Source organism: Dasypus novemcinctus, chromosome X (assembly GCF_030445035.2).
Source record: "Dasypus novemcinctus isolate mDasNov1 chromosome X, mDasNov1.1.hap2, whole genome shotgun sequence".
Lineage (NCBI taxonomy): Eukaryota > Metazoa > Chordata > Mammalia > Cingulata > Dasypodidae > Dasypus > Dasypus novemcinctus.
The window spans coordinates 85893161-85915020 of record NC_080704.1 but is presented as its reverse complement, the minus strand read 5'-3'; the positions used below and the strand labels follow the sequence as shown (position 1 = coordinate 85915020).

The 21860-nt window shown below is 40.0% G+C and overlaps 1 pseudogene; it reads right to left on the bottom strand.

Moving 5' to 3' along the window:
- Positions 1 to 2271: 2271 nt before the first annotated feature.
- Positions 2272 to 2366, bottom strand: LOC131277321 (U6 spliceosomal RNA; annotated as a pseudogene).
- Between the last annotated feature and the right edge of the window lie 19494 nt (positions 2367 to 21860).

Below are 21860 nucleotides of genomic sequence, written 5' to 3'. Positions count from 1 at the left end.
AGGATGTGGAATTTTTTCAAGTCAACATTCTTTATCTAAGTTCTTTATCTAACTTTATCCAAGTTCTTTATCTATCCTTTAAACCCATCGCTATATGCCATTCCCTAGTAAGGGACCATGACATTATATTGGGCTTCAAATTTCGGGGAGTTCTGGATCACAGAGTGTTTCAACAATGGCAATGGAGGGATACTGGTATGGGATACCAATGACAGGTGATATATGGCTGACAGGGAGCTGTACAGAACATATGTCCAGGGTGCATGGTAATGATTGGATATACTCATAGTGGCAACAATTAAAAACCCAGCAGGGGGGGTACTGGGTTCCTGGCCAGTGGTGCTCTGTCGTGGTCCCTAGGGGAGCAGCGATAGTCTCCCAGGTACAGCGGCGGGGACCGGGAGGGAGTGAGGGTTCAACAGTGAGCCCCTTATGCTAATGACTATGCTTGTGAGCTGATAAACCTAAAATAAGAACAAGGCCTAGAGCAACATTGTGCCTGGGAATTTCCTCCTGTCAGCCTTCATGTTACTCAAATGTGGCCAGTCTCGAAGCCAAACTCAGCATGTAAATGCAATGCCTTCCCTCCAGCGTGGGACATGACACCCGGGGATGAGCCTCCCTGGCAACGAGGGACCACTATCAAATACCAACTGATGATGCAACTGGAAAAGGACCTTATATGGAAGGTTCAATGCGGATCAGCAGAATATCCATGTCTACATAAAATAACATGACTTTAAAATGCTGTTTGACCTAAAGTAAGGGGGAAATGGAAAGGAGAAATGAGTTTATATGGCTACGAGTTTCTAAAAAAGAGTCTGGAGGCTGGCAGAAGGATTGCCCTCATGCACAACTGAGCAGAGTCAGAGAGACAGATAAAGCAGATACAACCCCCAGATATTGGTTCCTATGAAGGCTAAAGAGACCCATGAGAGTTATGGTCATGGCCGATGGGGTTTACTACCAGGGCAGATTGCCCCTCTCTGGAAATGGTGGTTATGTGTGATGAATCTGGACTCAGATGGGATCTCCCTTCATAAGACTTTCATACTAATCTGCTGGAGGTGCAGTTAACGTCGGGGTTTAAGATATAGTTAGGGGATTTGAATCTCTGGACTGATAATGTGATAGCCAGGTCCTGAGCCTCAACAGACTCCAGCAACTACAATCTGATTTATTGGACTTACCACACTCAGCTAAGATGGAGTTGAAGAAGGACAATCACCACACCATGGAGCCTAGAGTGATTACAACTGAAAATGGGAGGATGGCAGCCAGCATCCATGTGGAATCTGAGCCTCCTCTTGACATAGAGGTGCAATGGACACAACCAATCCAATGTCCACATAGAAGAGGTGGCATTGGATTGGGAAAAGTGGACATGGTGGACGATGGGTATGGGGAAGGGCAGGAAGAGATGAGAGGTGGGGGCGTATTTGGGACGTGGAGCTGCCCTGGATGGCGCCTCGGGGGTGATCACCAGACATCATGGATCCTCACAGGGCCCACTCGATGGAATGGAGGAGAGTATGGGACATGATGTGGACCATTGTCTATGAGGTGCAGAGGTGCCCAAAGATGTACTTACCAAATCCAATGGATGTGTCATGATAATGGGAACGAGTGTTGTTGGGGGGGGAGAGGGGGGGGTGGGGGGGTGGGGCTGAATGGGACCTCACATATATATTTTTAATGTAATATTATTACAAAGTCAATAAAAAAAAATAAAGTTAGGTAGTGATTTTCATCTGATTTCATTTTTCTTTTTCAATATGTCTTTGGCCATTCAGGGCCTCCTGCCTTTCAAAATAAATTTCATAGTTATTTTTTTTCAATTCCGTAATAAAAGGTTGTGCTGATTTTTATTGGGATTGCATTAAATCTGTAGATTAGTTTATGTAGGGTATAAATCTTAATGATATTTAGTCTACCTATCCATGAACAGGGAATATTATTTCATTTATTTAAGTCTTCTTTGATTTCATTTATGAATGTTGTGTAGTGTTCTGTGTATAACTCACTTACATCTTTATTTAAATTTATTCCTAAGTATTTGATTTTTTAAAAATTACTATGTAAGTGGTATTTTTTAAGTTTCCTCCTCAGATTGTTCATTACTGGTGTATAGAAATGCTACTGATTTTTGTGCATTGATCTTTTCTTTAAATTTTATTATCTTCTTTTTAAAAATGTTACATTAAAAAATATGAGGCTGCCCTATACCCCATTCCTCACACCCCTGACTCCTCACACATCAACAACCTCTTTAAAAATATGGAATGCTTCAAGAATTTGCATGTCGCCTGTGCACAGGCACCATGCTAATCTTCTTTCTTTAGTATATGTGCTGCCAAAGTGAGCACTGCACATTGATCTTATATCCTGCAATTTTACTGAACTCATTTATAAGTTCTAGAAGCTTTGTTGTAGATTTCTCATTCTATGTATAGGATCATGTCATCTGCAAACAGTGAAATTTTACTTCTCCCTTTCCTATTTGGATGCTTTTGCTATCTGTTTCTTGCCTCAGTGCTTGAGCAAATACTTCTAGCAGAACTTTAAACAGGAGCAGTGATAGTGGGCATCCTTGTCTTTCTCCTTATCTTAGAGGGAAAACTTTTAGGATTTCACCATTGTAAATGATGTTAGTTGTGGGTTTTACATATATACCCTTTATCATATTCAAAGGTTCCTTCTATTCCTATCTTTTGCAGTGTGTTTATTAGGGCAGGGTGCTGTATTTTGTCAAAGGCTTTTTCTGCACCTATTGAAATGATCATGTGGTTTTTTTTCTTTTGATCTGTTTATGTAGTGTATTACATTGATTTTCTTATGTTGAATCATCGTTGCATAACCATGATGAAACCCACATGGTCATGGTGCATCATTCATTTGATGTGTTGTTGAATATAATTAGCAAGTATTTTGTTGAAGATTTTAGCATCTAAGTTCATTAGAGTGATTGGTCTGTAATTTTCCTTTCTTGTGGCATCTTCGTTTTGCTTTGGTATTAGGGAAAAGTTAACATCATATAATAAGATAGGTAATGTTCATTCTACTTCCATTTTTTGGAAGATTTTAAGCAGGATTGGTGTTGTGTTAGTTCTTTACCGGATCTTTGGTAGAATTCACCTGTAAAGCAGTCTGGTCCTCAGCTCTTCTAAGTTTGGAGGTTTTTGATGACTGATTCTACCTCTTTGCTTGTGATTGGTCTGTTGAGTTTATCAATTTCTTCTTTTGTCAATGTTGGTTGCTTGTGTGTTTCTAGGAATGTGTCCATTTCCTCGAAACAGTATCCTTTATGATACTCTTTATTTCTGTAGGATCAGTGATGATAGCTCATCCTCATTTCTTATTTTGTGTGTTCACATCTCTTTTTCTCTTTGTAAGTCTAGGTAAGGGTTTTTCAATTTTATTGAGCTTCTGGAAGAACCAGCTTCTGGTTTTTGTTTATTTTTGTAGTTCTTTCTTATTTTCCATTTTATCTAGTTCTGCTCTAATATTTGCCATTTCCTTATTCTATTTTCTTTGGGGTTGGTTTGTTGTTCTTTTCTAATTCCTCTAGGCTTGCAGTTAGGTCTTCAATTTTATCTGTCTTTTTTGACATATGAATTTATGGCTATGAATTTCCCTCTCAGTACAGCTTTTGCTGCATCCCATAAGTTTTGATATATTGTGTTGTCATTTTCTTTTATTTAAAGGTATTGACTGATTTCTTTTGCAATTTCCTCCTTGACCCACTGTTTATCTAAGGTTGTGTTGTTTAGCTTACATAACTTTGTGCCTAATCTGATTCTTTTGCCCTTACTCATTTCCAGTTTCATTCCATTATGGTCAGGGAAATTACTTCGTATAATTTCAATCTTTCTGTGTTCATTGAGTATGTTTCTTTGGCCTTGCTTGTGGTCTATCTTGGAGAATGATTCATGTGCACTGGAGAAGAATGTATACTCTACTGTATTTGGGTATAATGTTCTGTACATGTCTATTAGACCAGATCCTCTAATTTATTATTCAAAGTCTTTGTTTATTGATTCTCTGTCAAGATGTTCGGTCAAATGGTGATAGTGGTATATTAAAGTCCACCACTATAATTGTAGAGGCACCACTTAGCTTTTCCAGAGTTTGTCTCATGTATTTTGAGGTTCCCTGGCTATGTGTATAAATGTTTATGATTGTTCTTTATTTTTGAAAGATTACCACTTTTACTAATATATAGTGTCCATCTTTGTCTCTTAAAATAATTTTTCATTTGGAGTCTATTTTTTCCCATATTAGTATAGATATTCCTTCCCTTTTTTGGTTATTGTTTGATTGTAAGATTATTTTCCAGTCATTAACTTTCAGCCTCCTTGAATCCCTGGGTCTAAGGTGGGTTTCTTGTAGACAACATATAGATGGGTCATATTTCCTTTTCCATTCTGCCAGTCAGTATCTCTTAACTGGTGAGTTTAATTCATTAATGTTAAGTATTATTACTCTCAAGGAATTACTTACATTAGCCATATTTTCATTGGTTTTATATGTCATATGTTGTTTTGATTTTTGTTTTTGTCTTTTTAGTTGTTATTACATTCTTCTCCAGGTCTGTCTCTCCTGTTTTTATCCTTTCAACCTGCAGATCTCCCTTTAGTATTTTTGGAAGGGCAGGTTTCCTGTTAGCATACTGTTTTAATTTCTGTTTATCTGTGAATATTTTGAACTGTCCATCATTTTTGAATGCCATCTTTCCTGGATAGAGAATTCTTGACTGGAATGTTTTTTTTTCTTTTAGTAACTTAATTATACCACTGCCTTCTTGCTTCCATAGTTTCAGATGAGAAATCTGCACTTAACCTTTTTGAGCTTCAATTTCATGTGATGGTTTCTCTTATCTCTTGCTGCCTTCAATATTTTCTTTGTCTTGAGCATTGGACAGTTTGACAAGTATATGTGTTGGAGTAGACTTGTTATAATTTATACCCTTTGGGGTGTGGTGAACTTCCTAGACATGTACATCCATCTCCCTCAATAGGAATGGGAAGTTTTCAGCCATTATTACCTACACCATTCCTTTTGTCCCCTTTTCCTTCTCTTCTCCCTCTGGGATGCCTATAATGTGTATGTTTGTGCATTTTGTGTTGTCATTCAAATCCCTACATCACTGCTGGAATTTTTCTATCTTTTTATCTACCTGTTCTACTATCTGTTTGATTTCAGATGTACTGTCTTCCACATTATTGTTTCTTTCCTCTACCTGTTCAAATCCACTGTTATGTACTTCCATTGTATTCTTGAATTTCTGGATTGTGCTTTTCATCACCATGATATCCGTTATCTTTTTATGTATGTTTTCAATTTCTTCAGTATATTTTCTCAGTTTCTTCTTAATATTTTATTAAATGGTCAATGATATTTGTTTGGACAGCTTTGATTGGTTGTTTGATAGTCTGCATCTCTACCTGTTTTTTAATTTGTACATTGAACTGTGCCATGTCTTCATGTTTCTTGGTATGGTTTTTAATTTTTTGTTGCTGTCTGGTCATCGTTTTATATTGATTGGTTCATTCTGTTCATTAGCTTCTCTCTTTACTCTAGGGTTTTATTTTGCTGTTGTTTGTCTGTGTTTGTGTTAGGTTTTCTCTTAGACACGTTGCTCTTCTTATTATATTTCCTCGGTGATTTCTATGCTCCCTTGAAGGGAAAGTATTAGGGCCAGATAAAGTGAGAGAGATAAGAAAAGGAAAAAGTATAATAGTAAAAATAATAATAAAATTTAAAAATGAGTCATATAAGACCTGGGAAAATGATTATTTAGCTCATCTAAGCAGTGTAGGGCAACAGGAATAATAAAGTGGTTTACCTACAATGAAATGGGAATCATAATAGGAAAAATATATAGAATGAATTAAAAGGCCAGAATGATGAGGAGAAAGGGAAAGAGAAAAGAAAGGACAAAAGAAAAAAGTTAATAAAAGAAAGAAAACAGAATAGAAAAGTTAGAAATATAAGCCAGAAAAATTGAGGGCTAAACAGAGAGGTGAGATGTAAGAATAACAATGAAAGCAGAATATACAAAGATAAAGGAGGGAAAATGGATAGCCTTGGTAGACAAAATTGGTATACACAGAAATGGGGATATAACATAGGAGAAATCACAGCAAGCAAGAGAAAAACCAGCAGCATCAAATTTTAAAATAAGGGGTGGGGGGAAGAAAGAGGAAAGAAAAACCAGGAAAAAAAAGCCCACACAAGTAAGCAGTTAAACAAGCACAAAGGAAGGATAGCCTTCCTTCTCAGGCCCCTGTGGTGCTTCTCAGGCTTCTGATGTTCATCAATTACCTTGAACCCTTCCCTCTGCAGATTTTGAATTGGGTTTTAGTGAGTAAGCTAAGTTAAAAAATTTTAAATAACCTTTTTTGTGGGGAGGGGGGAAATTAGAGAACCAAGAGTAGTTAGCAGAAATATAACGTCTATATTTTCCCTGTTCTAAAGTATGCTGGGTTTTTGATATCCCAGTGGATCACTGCTCTAAGAGGGGCTGGGAGTCAAACTGTCGACCTTGTATATTCAAGGTGGAAACTCCTCCACTGAGCTAAACTTTCCATTTGGGTAAGTTATCTCTTCAGAAAGCTATCTAGTCACTTTCCCTTAGGCAGATCTGTCCTTGCTCCCTTTCTATTCTTTTTGCTTTCTCTCCCATGGCAGCAGGTCTCAATAGCCTATAGGAGGGAATCCTCCCTTACTTGCCCAGGTCAGGTTGAATTTGCCTTTGAAATTCAAATGGGACCCTGATGACTTAATTTACTGCAGAAAAAAGACATTCAACCCTCTTCTAAACCACACCCTCCTCCAAGGGTCCCTAAATATGCTCTTGGAAGCTTATTAATTGCTTCGTACTGCTAACCTCCCTTAGAGGAGTTGATATTTGTTAGTTTTCAGCATGGAATAGTCAATTGCCTGATTCCACCCTCTCCCTGGCCAGGTTCCTCTCTCCCAGCTTGGCTAGGGAAATCAGGCTGCCTCAGCAGATTCACCTCTCTCCTCTTCTTGCTACCACCTCCAGCCAGCTCCTTTGCTCCTCAAAGCTCAAAGGGTGTTCAGGGAAACAGACAAACACAAAGAAATCCCCTACCACCCTTCACTGGAACCCTCCCACTCTTAAGAAAACATTCAGAGAATGCTTCCTCCCACTGGTTGGCCAACAGGAGTAGGGAGTCTGGGTTCAGAGTGGCTTATTTCCTGAAGGGTGGGATTTAACCTTCGGTGCCAGCAGTTTCCAGCCTCAGGGGAGAGAAACTCAGGTTTTATTTGAACAACTTATCTCTTTGTCCAGCTTTCTTAAGATTGTTACCCTGAAACCTTCTGCTCTATGGGCTCCCAAAACAGCTCATTCAGTCAGGATCTTACTCCAGCTGCAGCTGTTTTTTGTGAGAGAGGTGATGAATGCACTTAAAAAATGCCATCTTGCCCTTGATCTTAAACCTTTATTGGATATATGGTTTCCAAATATTGTCTCCCATTGTGTAGGTTGTCTTTTTACTTTCATGACAAAGTCCCTTGAGGACCAAAAGTTAAAATTTTGATGAGGTCCCATTTATCTATTTCTTCTTTTGTTGCTCATGCCTTTGATGTAAAGTCTAAGAAACCAGCACTTAACACAAGATCCTAAGGATGCTTCCCTGTGTGTTCTTCTACAGGTTTTAAAGGTTTGGTTCTTTTTTTTTTAATGTTACAGTGAATTAAGCAAAGTTTTATTGAAGCATAAATTGTGGTACAGAAATATATTTCATTTGACTCAAGTTCAACACCATGAAGGGAGAATTTATGGCACCAAAACTTCCCTTCCTCTATCACACTAAGATTTAGATTATACACTCTACAATTCATTTTCCTGTTTTTTAATTCAAATCTATTCACTTTACCAATATTAGGTAGAATTCTATTTTAAAAAATCAGACTTGAAACCAAATAATGTCATCAAATCTGCTGGAATACAGTTCAAGAACAAAATCCACTTTAAATATTGGTCCTCAAGAACCAAAGCAGAGCATACCTGAGCCAGGCTGACAGGAAGAGAAACAGGGAAGATTGACCAAGACATGCACAAATACAACACCCCAGGGTAGACTGGGGGCCTCTCCAGGGTACATTTCAACCGGATCACCCCCCTCAAGACTGCCTTGAGGCCAACAAAGGCCTCCACTCACATGTACATCCAGGGCTAGCTGATGGCGTCCAATTGAGGGACCTCCCCAATGACCATCCCACCCATGTCAGCTGACATGGACCCCTGGCATTTATGCCACATGGATTCAGCCAGTGCTGATTTTCCAGGACATGGTCAAGCTATCAGAAATGAGTAAACAGAAACTTAGCCATTATTGGAGAGGTCATTGCTGTGGTGATTTTCACCATTCTCTGCACATTGGTGTTCCTCATTTAGTACATGTTTCATCACAAGGGCATCTACCATGCCAATGAAGCAAAAGGGTTGGAGTCAGCAGAGAGTGCCAATGCTGCCATTATGAACAACGATCCCAATTTCACAGAGACCATTGATGAAAGCAAAAATAAATGGCTCATCTGAGAGGTGGCTATTTGCCCATGGGATAGAGAGTGAATTATTAGGGAAATGGGAAAAGGACAAAAACACCTTGCTTTATACTCTCAAGCACATCATTAAAATTTTCATCACAAGTAAGGGAAGCCAAGAAACAAAAACTTCTTGAGGGAAGCAACTGTGGCTCAATCAACTGGACTCCCATGTACCGTATGGGAGGCCCTGGGTTCATGTTCAAGGGCCTCTTTGTGAAGGCAAGTTGGCCCACACCCATAGAGAGCTGATGGCATGCACCCACAGATAGCTGTCAGCCCACATCTGCAGAGAACTGGAGCAGCAAGATGATGCAATAAAAGGGAGACAAGCAGACACAGAAGAACACACAGTGAATGAACACAGAGAGCAGACAGCAAGCAAGCCAAAAGGGGGGAAATAAATTTTTAAAAATTTCCTGAGACTGTTCACCATAAAAATACTTTTTAATATTTCTTTATAGCTGAGTTTCCCCTTTTGCATCTAAACAAAATAATATAAAAGTTACTTTTAATATATTTAGGGGATTTGAATCTCTGGACAAACCAAAAGACAGGAATAGAATGAAGCTTTTTCAATTAGATAAAATGCAAAGAGACCCATGGGAGTTATGGTCATGGCCGATGGGGTTAAATACCAGGTCAGATGGCCCTTCTTTGGAACTGGTGTTTATGTGTGATGAATCTGGACTCAGATGGGATCTTCCTTCATAAGACTTTCATGCTAAGGTGATGGAGGTGCAGTTAATGTTGGGGTTTAAGATATATTTAGCAGATTTGAATCTCTGGACTGACAATGTGATAGCCAGGTCCTGAGCCTCAACAGACTCCAGCACCTACAATATGATTTATTGGACTTATCACACTCAGCTAAGATGGAGTTGAAGAAGGACAACCACCACACCATGGAGCCTAGAGTGATTACAACTGAAAGTGGGAGGATTGCATCCAACATCCATGTGGAATCTGAGCCTCCTCTTGACATAGAGGTGCAATGGACACAACCAATCCAATGTCCACATAGAAGAGGTGGCATTGGATTGGGAAAAGTGGACATGGTGGCTGATGGGTATGGGGAAAGGCAGGAAGAGATGAGAGGTGGAGGCGTCTTTGGGACATGGAGCTGCCCTGGATGGTGCTTCAGAGGCAATCACCGGACATTGTAAATCCTCACAGGGCCCACTGGATGGAATGGAGGAGAGTATGGGCCATGATGTGGACCATTGACTATGAGGTGCAGAGGTGACCAAAGATGTACTTACCAAATCCAATGGATGTGTCATGATGATGGGAACGAGTGTTGCTGGGGGGGGGGGGGGGAGAGGTGGGGTGGGGGGGTGGGGTTGAATGGGACCTCACATATATATTTTTAATGTAATATTATTACAAAGTCAATTTAAAAAAAGTTACTTTTAGAGCTTACAAAATGGTTGAAAATTTGTACATAATATCTGTCTTATTTTGTGTATGGTTAGAGGTGTTCTAAAAACCAATGATAACAGGGCATGTTTTCTACATTTTTAAGAGCCCTTAGAATGTGGATATTTTTTCTTGAGAAAATCAGATTAACATACATACAGCCTCCAACATTCTCTGCTTTTTGCATATAGTCGAGTTTTAATGGCTTAATTCAGTAATTAGTTCATGTTCACATAATTATTAATATGTCATTTGATGCCCAGTAAATTGGAAAAGGAAAGAAAGGGGCAAAGAGAACCTATTATTTGCCAGTTTTCAAAGAGATTTCTATCAATGCCAATTCTCTGAGGGCTCCTGCCTGAGACCAGTAGTTGAAGGAAAAAAGTATATGACACCTGTGTGTAACAACATAATCAACACAGCTGGAGAGAAGCATTAACAATGGAAAGTAGTTTCATATTGGGATTGTTGTTTTAAGTCACCAGATAATTTAGAAAAGACATTGATTCTGCTTTGAACCAAAGCATTCAGTATATTATTGATGAAAATTAGTGGATATGATTGCTAAAGTAAAAGTTGAAGTGAATAATCCAAGTTGACTTGACGTACTGAATCCAGTACAAGTTTTAAGCTAAATCCCCGTAATAAATTTTGTGATAAACAGCATTTATACTACTTAGCAAGTTACTAAAGGCATGGTGCTCTTGATAAGGTAATTTAATTTATGGATTTACTGGAGAACACAGCATGGTTTAAGATTTCCATACAGTTCTGTCCATGCACCCTACTCTTGAGCTACAATGCTCTGTTTATTTTTGTCACCATCTGCCAAAAAAAAGGAGATGAAATATTCACTTGACCTTTAAAAAATTGGGACCAAGGTCCACTCCCCTTTTCCACTCTGTAAGAGTGTGTTGAATTATTTGAGGGGCTGAGGGGAAGGAGCTCCATGGTAAGAACTACAATTGAAGGCAGGAATAATGCTAAAATAATTCACAAAATGAATAACTGCAGTCATTTTCATAATAGGGCTTAACTTGTGGATGAAAAACATTAACTGCAGTCGCAAAAAAAAAAAATCTGTATGGAAGGAGACAATTCAAGAAGGTGACAGACTAAGAAGCTCTATTAAGCTTGTCCAAAGAGTAACTAATAATCAGACAGGATCTGTCTGAATCAAGTGTTTGGGGGGAAGACAGTGCACCATCCAGGGAAGAACAGGAAAAGAAGACTGACCATCTGTGGTGAAGAATCATGAGTAGATACCTCCACATTGCAGACACCATTGACCAACCTCTGCTGATGAGGTGGGCCACCTCTGGACCTACTCCTCAGTTGGAAGCAGAAGCTCTATTTCCCAACAGCAAGGGAGGGAAAGTGACCTGACACCAACGACAACTGTTGATTGGCAATGGCAGTTATCTAGATTCCAATTGTTGTAACAGCTGAGGTTTAAACCTGCCCAAGCCACCAAAAAGCCAGCAGCATTTGTGCTGTCACCACTCCAGTCATGAGTGGAAGCAGGGATGACTGAAAAACACACCAGTCCCCTGGGGCAGTAGGGATCAAATCCAGTGTGCCCAGTTTGGAAAGCCACATCTTAGACCCCCATACCCAGCAGGAGTGGAAATTGTGTGCAATTTGAACAGTTTCTCTGGTCAGAGCAGGCAGATTCACACTGGGCCCCAATAATGCCTGGAATGAGCAGAAGTGCTCACCCTATAGCAGGCAGCTTCACCCCACCCACCTTGAAGGGCTGCTACACACTCAGAGCCCCAGAACAAAGAGGAAGCAGGCACTCTTTCATGGGCAGGACAGGTAGACTCACCCTGTCCACCTTAAAAGGGCCACTGCACACTTGGCTCCAACATCCCCAGGAAGGAGGGGAAGCATGTACTCTCTCTTTAAGCAGTGCAGCTTAACCTTGAACATCTGCTCCACTCTATTCCCAAAGAGCCCCAGGAAGACGAGGAAACCAAGACTCCCCAGGATGGGAGTATATTTTCTTGTTTATTGTGTGGGTCTCCGCCCACTGAAATAATACACTATGACAAGATTAGCACTCCTATATTCCATAGAAGCATTCACCTGGTACACCCTATCCTGTATATCCCCCCATAACTGACACCCTACACCAGTAGCCCTCCCCTGCCATATTTGCCAAAAGAACATTCCCAACATTGTAATTTTAACCACAGACCAGCAAATTCTTAGAGTTCACCTGCTCCTTCTTCCAACCCACATCCCAGTTCCATGGATTGTCCAATCCAAACCCTCCACCCTACTCCCCCTTACAGACCAGCACCAGTGATCCCAATCACATCAATGCACCACTCTCACAACCCATCTACTGCCCAACCTCACACTTCCACCTTATCATAGATTTTGAGTAACAAATGTACCGTCCACATGTAAAAAGTCATTAATAGGGGAGAGTGGAAAAAGAGGAGGAAATTGGGTATATGGGAATCCCCTATATTTTCTATGAGACTTATCTGTAACATAAATCTTTCTTAAAGATGAAGCAAAAGAAAATAAGACACTGAGGAATATACAGAAGAAATTGTCACTGTGTGTAGAAGAAAACATATCTTACAATGATGAACAAAACTATAAAAATTTTTATATTCCTTCAATTTTTAAAACTTTTTTGTTTTATTTGTTATTTTTAATACATATTATTTCATTTTCTTATGAATTTTATTTGTTTTTTTTGTTGGTTCAGTCATTTGAGAGGTTATCACAGAAGGGCCACAACAGTGGCAGGAAAGGATCACTGGTGGAGGGTGTCAGTGATACAGGATATGTAGGAAGGTGTGCAACTGGGGCATGTCTCTAAGTCATATGAATAGGTCCAAGTGTTCAAGGGACATTTTCTCAGTGGGTGGAGACTCAGACAATAACTGAAAGAATATTGAATTCCCATCCTTGGGACTCCTGCTACATTCTCTAATGGAATGGCAAGGATTCCCTGAGTACAAGGGCATGGCCTAGTGAAGGAAGACAGAACATTATGCTGGGCCCTTGATATTGATGATTGTACTTATGATATTTTTCTTGTGAAATTGAAACTTAGCCTAGTATTATATATTCCCTAAGGGTTACTTCCTGAAAGTCTCCTTGTTGCTCAAATCTGGCCTCTCTTTAAGCCAAACTCAGCATATAAATAGACTACTTTGACCATAGCATGGGACATGACTCTCAGGGTAGAGACTCCCTGGCATAATGGAATTATTACCAAGTACCAACTAGCAATGCATCTGGAAAAAGACCATGACTAAACGGGGGAAATATTAAATACAAATGAGTGTTTGTGGCTAAGAGATTTCAAAGTGAGTCAAGAGGTCATTCCAGAGGTTATGATTATGCACACTTCAGCAGGATCTCACTGACTGCCACAACATTCCTAAAATGGCAGGGATCATCAGGGCTCAAGAGACATCCAGATGCTATAAGCAGAGCAGTAAAGCTCAGGAATTTGTAACCCTGTCATTGGGTCTTATCCTGGAATTTATGCTCCCCAGTGTAACAGACTTAAACTCATTTATAGTTTCCCTACACATGGCTCTTATCCTTTTTATTTGAACCTATAATTTGAACCTATAATTAGCATATACATATATATGTCCCAGAGACTAAAATCCTTTTTCTGTTCATGTGCCAGTTGAGCCTTGAATCTCAGCAGAGTGGCAACACCTACTCTTCAGTTCATTGGATTCACCTAGGACAACTAACAAGGATCTGATGAATGACAACACCTATCTCAAGGAACAGAGAGTGTCTGCAACTGCAAGCAAGACAGTTCCATTTATCTGTCCCATGAGACCTAAGCCTCCTCTCAATTAGAAATATAATAGGCATCAACATCCCAAAACCCTCAAGATTGGGGAATGAACAATGGATTAAAGTAGACTTATTATTCTACTGTAGACTTATTATTATTCTAGTAATGGAATAACTTTTATCATTGACATAAAGGCAGTAGCCACCAGAGGTTCTAAGGGGAAGGAGAAAGAAGAATAGGCATAATATGGTGGCATTTTGGGGATATTGGAATTGCCCTGAATGACATTGCAATGACAGATACAGGCCATTATATATTCTGCCATAACTCTAAAATTGTTCAGGATAGAGCATAAACTATAATGTAAACTATAGCGCATGCTTAGTAGCATTGCTTCAATATATTTTCATCAATTGTAACAAATGTACCACACTAAGAAAGATATTATTAATGTGGAAATGTACGGGGGCATATGGGAATCCTCTATATTTGTATGTAACATTTATGTAATATAAATCTTTAAAAATAAAATTTAAAATTAAAAAAGAAATCCTATGTCTCAAAAATAAAATGACAGACAACCCATTTAAAAAATAGACATGGAATTTGAATAGAAACTTTTCCAAAAAAGAAATACAAATGACTGAAAAGAACATGTACTCAGGGGACCTGAATCTCTGGACTGTCCATGTGATGGCCAGACCCTGAGCCTCAATAGACTTGCAACTCGTATGCTCTGGTTTATTGGACTTACCCCACTCAGCTAACACGGAGGTGAAGAAGGTCAACCACTACACCAGGGGCCAAGAAGAGTCTACAACTGAAAGCAGGAGAAATGCATCCATCATCCATATAGAATCTAAGCCCCCTTTTTTAAATTTTTTTCATTCATTTTTTAAAAATATTACATTCAAAAAATATGAGGTCCCATTCAACCCTACCGCCCCCAAGCCACCACTCCCCCCACAGTAACACTCTCTCCCATCATCATAACACATCCATTGCATTTGGTAAGTATATCTCTGGACATCGCTGCACCTCATGGTCAATGGTCCACATCATAGCCCATACTCTCCCACGTTCCATCCAGTGGGCCCTGGGAGGATCAACAATGTCCGGTATTTGACCCTGAAGCACCACCCAGGACAGCTCCAAGTCCTGAAAATGCCTCCGCATCTCATCTCTTCCTCCCATTCCCCGCACCCAGCAGCCACCATGGCCGCTTTTCCCACACCGATGCCACATTTTCTCTGTGGACCTTGGATTGGTTGTGTCCATTGCACATCTATGTCACGAGGAGGCTTAGATTCCACATGGATACTGGATGCAATCCTGCTGCTTTCAGTTGTAGGCTCTCTAGGCTCCATGGTGTGGTGGTTGACATTCTTCAACTCCATGTTAGCTGAGTGGAGTAAGTCCAATAAATCAGAGTGTAGGAGTTGAAGTCTGTTGAGGCTCAGGGCATGGCTATCATATTGTCAGTCCAGAGATTCAAATCCCCTAGATATATCTTAAACCCCAGCACCAACTACAATTCCAGTAAAGTAGCATGAAAGTCTTGTGAAAAGAGATCACATCTGTGTCCAGCTCCATCAGCAGAAACACCAGCTCCAAAGAAGGGCCAACTGACATGGCAGTGAACCCCATCTGCCATGACCATAGAGCCTGTGGGTCTCTTTAGCCCTCAAAAGAACCAATACCTGGGGTTGTATCTACTTTATCTGTCTCTGAGACTCTGCTCAGATGTGCATAAGGGCAATCCTTCTGACAACCTCCAGACTCTTTTTTAGAGACTCATAGCCATATAAACTCATTTCTCCTTTCCATTTCCCCCTTACTTTAGGTCAAACAGCATTTTAAACTCCTATTATTATATGTAGACAGGGATATTCTGCTGGTCCACGTTGAACCTTTAATTCAAAGTCATTTTCTAGTTGCATCATCAGCTGGTACTTCGTAGTGATCCCTCGGTGCCATGGAGGCTCATCCCCGGGTGTCATGTCCCACGCTGGGGGGAATGCATTGCATTTACATGCTGAGTTTGACTTCGAGACTGGCCACATTTGAGTAACATGAAGGCTGTCAGGAGGAAACTCCTAGGCACAGTGCTGCTCTAGGCCTTGTTCTTATTTCAGGCGTATAGGCTCACAAGCATAGTCATTAGTATCAGGGGCTTACTGTTGGACCCTCATTCCTTCCTGGTCCTTACTGTTGCACCTGGGGGACTGCTGCTACTCCCCTAGGGACCACGACAGAGCACCCCCAGCTAGGAACCCAGTACCCCCCCAGCTGTTATTTTTAATTGTTGCCACTATGAGTATATCCAAACATTACCATGCACCCTGGACATATGCCCTGTATAACTCCCTGTCAATCATACATCACCTGTCAATAACATCCTATACCGGTATTCCTAGGCTGCCATTGTTGAACCACTCTGAGATCCAAAACTTCCTGAAAAGTGAAGCCCAATATAATGTCAGCAGCCCTTATTAGTAAAATAGAATATAGCAATGGGTTTAAAGGTTAGATATAGAATACGTATTGATTTGGAAAAATTCTACATCCTATCTTTTTCTTTTCTTTTTTCCTAATTATTGAGCTTCTCTTCACAAGAGCCTTAGATCACAGTAATTCATATATACAATATACAGTACTCCCACACATTCACCATAAAACCTTTTCCCTTCCACAGCAATAATCTTTTAACTTATTCATATCATATTTACTTAAACTGATGTACAGACCCTGAGACAATAGCTTTCAACAACGTGACATCTGTGCTTACATTGTGGTCCATACTTTAGGATATACAGTTTTCTAAATATTTAGTTATCCTATGTTTTACATTATGGTTTACATTATTAGTCTGTCGTCCCCTATATGTTTTGGTGTAATATTACATGTTTTATATCCATCCTTGTGTACTCTCACGAAACTCCTCTCTTCCCCTCATATTTACCTTGTTTCCATCCATTCAACATCCATTTTCCCCTCCCCTTGGGGCCCACAGCTACAGCCAATCTCCATTTCCTGAGGAGCCACGTCCAGAGATACTTGCAACAGTGTTCAGGGCCTGACTTGCTCAACTGCCCTAATGCCCTGGGAGCCATCCTTTCTCTCGAGAGATACAGTTCCCTCTATTTGATGGCATTAGTCCTCCCCAAGGATGTGGGTCCACCCCCACTCTCACTACTTGGGTCTCTATCCAATGGTACAACCCACCCTGGCAAAATGAGCATTCACACATTTCCCAGGAGTCCGTCCCGTGTCAGACCACCCCTCTGAGCATCCTAAACAGATAATCCTCTTCATTATATTTTGATACGGTTTTCTCAGCATTTTACTCTCGACCAACACCTGACACTCTCCTATGTTCATATGTTGCCCCTCCCTCCCCCCAATTTTTGGGCACTATTACCCATCTGACCATCCCCAGCCCCCCTCAAACCCGCAAAGCCCCACCCAAAGGCAACCCCTTGCCCCCATTTTATCTCTTCTTTGTGCTCATACTTACCTCCAGTTCATCATAGATTCCACCCCTGCAGACATCGGCTCACATCCTTCCTCCACCCCCCCCCGATTTCCTGTAAGCTTATCTTCCAGTCTCTAGCTCTCTGAGGCAGCTTGCTTATTTCATATCATTGAGGTCATGTAGTATTTGTCCTTCAATGCCTGGGTTGCTTCACTCAGCATAAGGTTCTCAAGATTCATCCATGTTATCATGTGTGTTTGTAGTGTATTTGTTCTTAAAGCCGAGTAGTATTCCACTGTATGTATATACCACATTTTATTGATCCACTCATCTGTTGATGGGCATTTGGGTTGATTCCAACTTTTGGCGATAGTGAACAATGCTGCTATGAACATTGGTGTGCATATATCAGTTTGTGTCCTTGTTTTCAATTCTGCTGGGTATATACCCAGCAGTGGTATTGCTGTGTCATATGGCAAATCTATGGTTAGTTTTTTGAGAAGCCACCAAACTGTCCTCCAGAATGCTTTGACCCTTCTGCATTCCCACCAGCAGTGGATGAGTGTTCCCATTTCTTCACATTCTCTCCAGCATTTGTATTCTTCTTTTTTGTTCATAGCTGCCAATCTTATGGGAGTAAGATGGTATCTCATTGTAGTTTTGATTTGCATTTCCCTGATAGCTAGAGATTTGGAGCATTTTTCCATGTGCTTTTTAGCCATTTGTATTTCTTCTTTGGAGAAGTGTCTGTTTAAATTTTTTCCCATTTTTTAAATGGGTTGTTTATCTTTTTTATTTTCAAGATATCGGAGTTCTTTATATATGCAAGTTATAAGTCTCTTATCAGATATAAGGTTGCCAAATATTTTCTCCCATTGTGTGGGTTCCCTTTTTACTTTCTTGACAAACTCCTTTGAGGTGCAGAAGGCTTTACTTTTTAGGAAGTCCCATTTATCTATTAGTTCTTTAGCTGCTCGTGCTTTTGGTGTGATATTCATGAAGCCATTTCCTATTACAAGGTCCCGTAGATGTTTCCCTACACTGCTTTCGAAGGTCTTTATGGTCTTGGCTCTTATATTTAGGCCTTTGATCCATATTGAGTTGATCTTTGTATAAGGTGTGAGATGGTAATCCTCTTTCATTCTTCTACATATAGATATCCAGTTCTCCAGGCACCATTTGTTGAATAGGCCATTCTCTCCCAGTTGAGAGGGTTTGGTGGCTTTATTGAGTATTATATGGCTATATATATGAGGTTCTATATGAGAACTTTCTATTCGATTCCAGTGGTCTGTGTGTCTCTCCTTATGCCAATACCATGCTGTTTTCACTACTGTAGCTTTGTAGTATGTTTTAAAGTCAGGTTGTGTGAGTCCTCCAATTTCGTTTTTCTTTTTCAATATGTGTTTGGCTATTCGTAAGCCCCCTCTTGATATAAAGGTGGAGTGGACATAACCATTCCAGGATCCACAGGATGGAGGAATAGAGTATGGATTAGAATGGACTTACTGATATTCTATTCATGAATTATCATGATTAGTAATTGAAGAAAATGTAGCATTGATGTGGAGAATGTGGCCATGGTAGCTGCTGAGGGTAGGGACTGGGAAGAAGAGATGTGATGTGGGGGCATTTTCAGGACTTAGAGTTGTCCTGGGTGGTATTGCAGGGGCAGTTACTGAACATTTTATGTCCTGCCATGGCCCACTGGGTGAACTGGGGAGAGTGTAAACTGTAATGTGGACCATTGACCATGTTTTGTAGTAGTGCTCAGAGATGTATTCACCAAGTGCAATGAATATCCCATGATAATGGAGGAGGTTGTTATTATAGAAGGAGTGGGAGTATACGGGGATCTCATATTTTTTAATGTAACATTAAAAAAATAAAGACCAAAAATAAATAATAAAAAAGAACATGTAAAGTAGCTCAACCTCACTATCTATTAGGGAAATGCAAATAAAACTTCAATAAGATATCATCTTAGGCCTTTTAGACTGACAGCTATTAAAAAAGCAGAACTATAAGTGTTGGAGAGGGTGTGGAGGAGAAGGAGCACTCATTCACTGCTGTTGGGAATGTAGAATGGTGCAGCCATTGTGAAGGACACTTTGGCAGTTCCTCAGGAAACTAACTACAGAACTGCCATATGACCCAGCAATCCCACACAGAAGAATTGAAAGCAGTCACATGAACACATATATGCACACTAATGTTCATAGTAACATTATTTGCTATTGCCAAAAGTTGGAAATAAACCAACTTTCTATCAACAGATAAATGGATAAGAAAATTGTGATATATACATACAATGGAGTATTACTCAGGTGTAAGAAGGAATGCAATATTAATACATGGGACAACATGGATGAATCTTGAAGATCTTATGTTGAGTGAAGTAAGCTAGTCACTGAACAACAAATATTACATGACCTCATTGATAAGACATAAGTAAATTGAGCAGCCTCACAGAGCGAGATTCTGGAAGATAGGTTATCAGGAGACAGAGAGGGAACAGACTTTGTTGATCCAATTCTTAATATGCACAAAACCTATGACAAGGTGGAAAGGGGTGGTTTGGCAGTGGATGGGGGTGATGTTGGTGCAGGGATGTGAGGGGGAGTAGGGTGAGGGTGTTGGGTTAGCCTATTCATGGAACTGGCAGGAAGGCTAGAGGAAGAAACAGGTGAACTCTGGGGATCTATAGGTATGTGACTAAAACTACAATGATGGGAAATTTTTTGGCAAATATGGCAGGTTACTGGGGCAGAGTGTTTGGGTTGGGGGTATATGTGAGGAATAGTGCACCTGGGGCATGCTGTTATGGACTATGAAAATGTTCATCTTGTAATAGTGTGTTATATCCAGGGGTGGAGACTCACACAATAAAAAAGTAAATATTAAACTCTCATCCTGGAAAGTCCTACTAGGTTCTCAATTAGAGAGGCAAGAATCTCTCAACAGCATAGGAATGGCTAATAAAAGAAAACGGACCAATATATCGAGCCCTTACCACTGATGCATGAAACTCTGAAACTTATTCTTCAAAAATGGAAACATTGTGGTTAACCATAGGTTCTGGGAGAGGGGAGGGAAGAATAGAATTCAGGGAACATAGGGTATTTGTAGGACATTGGAATTGATCTTCATGATCTGGCATTGATGGAGATCCATTATAACATTTGTCAAAACCTATGAAAGTATATGGTGCAAAATGTAATCCATAATGTAAACCAGTGACCATGGTTAGTAGTAATAATTCACTATTTGTTCATTAATTGTAGCAAATGTACCATACTCATGTAAGATGTTATCAATAGGGGAAAATGTGAGAATAAGGGGGGTAGGATAGAGGGGAAACCTATATTTTCTATGTGACTTTTCTGTAACATATGGCTTGTTTGAAAATAAAGCTAAAAACTAAGACATTGGGAGAAAATACAGAAGAAATTGCCACCATACATAAAAGATAACAATATGTGGTGATGAAAGACAGTGAAATTTTTTAGTTTTTAATTTTTGTATTTTGTATTTATTATTATTTTATTATGTTTATTCACTTATTTTTCAGTTTTGTTTTGGGGGAGGTTTTGGATTACAGAAGGGTCTCAGCTGTGGCAGGGGAGGATCACTGGTGTGGGGTGTTGGTGATGGGGGATGTGTGGGGAAGGATACACATGAGGCATGCATTTATGGACTATGAATATGTTCTAGTAGTCACGGATTGTTTCAGAGAGTGGAGACCCACACGATAACTGAAAGAAAATTGAATTCCAATCCTGGGAAGTCCTGCTACATTCTGTAATAGAGTAGCAAGAATCCCTAGAGTACATGGGCAGTGCCTAGTGAAGGGCAGACCAATACGACAGACCCTTGATATTGATCCTTGTACTTATTAATCTCATTCTTGTAAATTTGAAACTCAGCTCAGTATTATACATTGCTTAAGAGTTACCTCCTGAAAGCCTCCTGGTTGTTCAAATATGGCCTCTCTCTAAGCCAAACTCACCATATAAACACACTACCTTCCCCCTGGTGTGAGACATGACTGCCAGGTTGAGCCTCCCTGGTACTGAGGGATTATTACCAAGCATCAACTAGCAAAGCAACTGGAAAAAGACCTTGATGAAAAGGGGGAAAGGGTATAGACAAATGAGCTTATATGGCTAAGAGACCTCAGAATGAGTCAGGAGGTCATTCAAGGGGTTACACTTATGCACATCTCTGGAGGATCTCATTGAATGCCACAGTAAACTTGGCATCAATCAGGAGTGATCCTGAGGGCTCTAGTGACAAATAGACACTAGGCAGGACAGACCATGTCAGGAACTCAGCACCCTGTCAGTACACATTACTTTGAAATATATATTCCCCAGTATAATAGAGTTAGACTTGTTTATAATTTCCCTACCCGTGCCTCTTCTGTACCTTTTATTTGAACCTATAATTAACATATAGATAGATAGATAGATAGATAGATAGACAGACAGACAGACAGACAGACAGACAGACAGACAGACAGACAGATAGATAGATAGATAGATAGATAGATAGATAGATAGATAGATAGATAGATAGATAGATATAGATATATAGAGACCACAG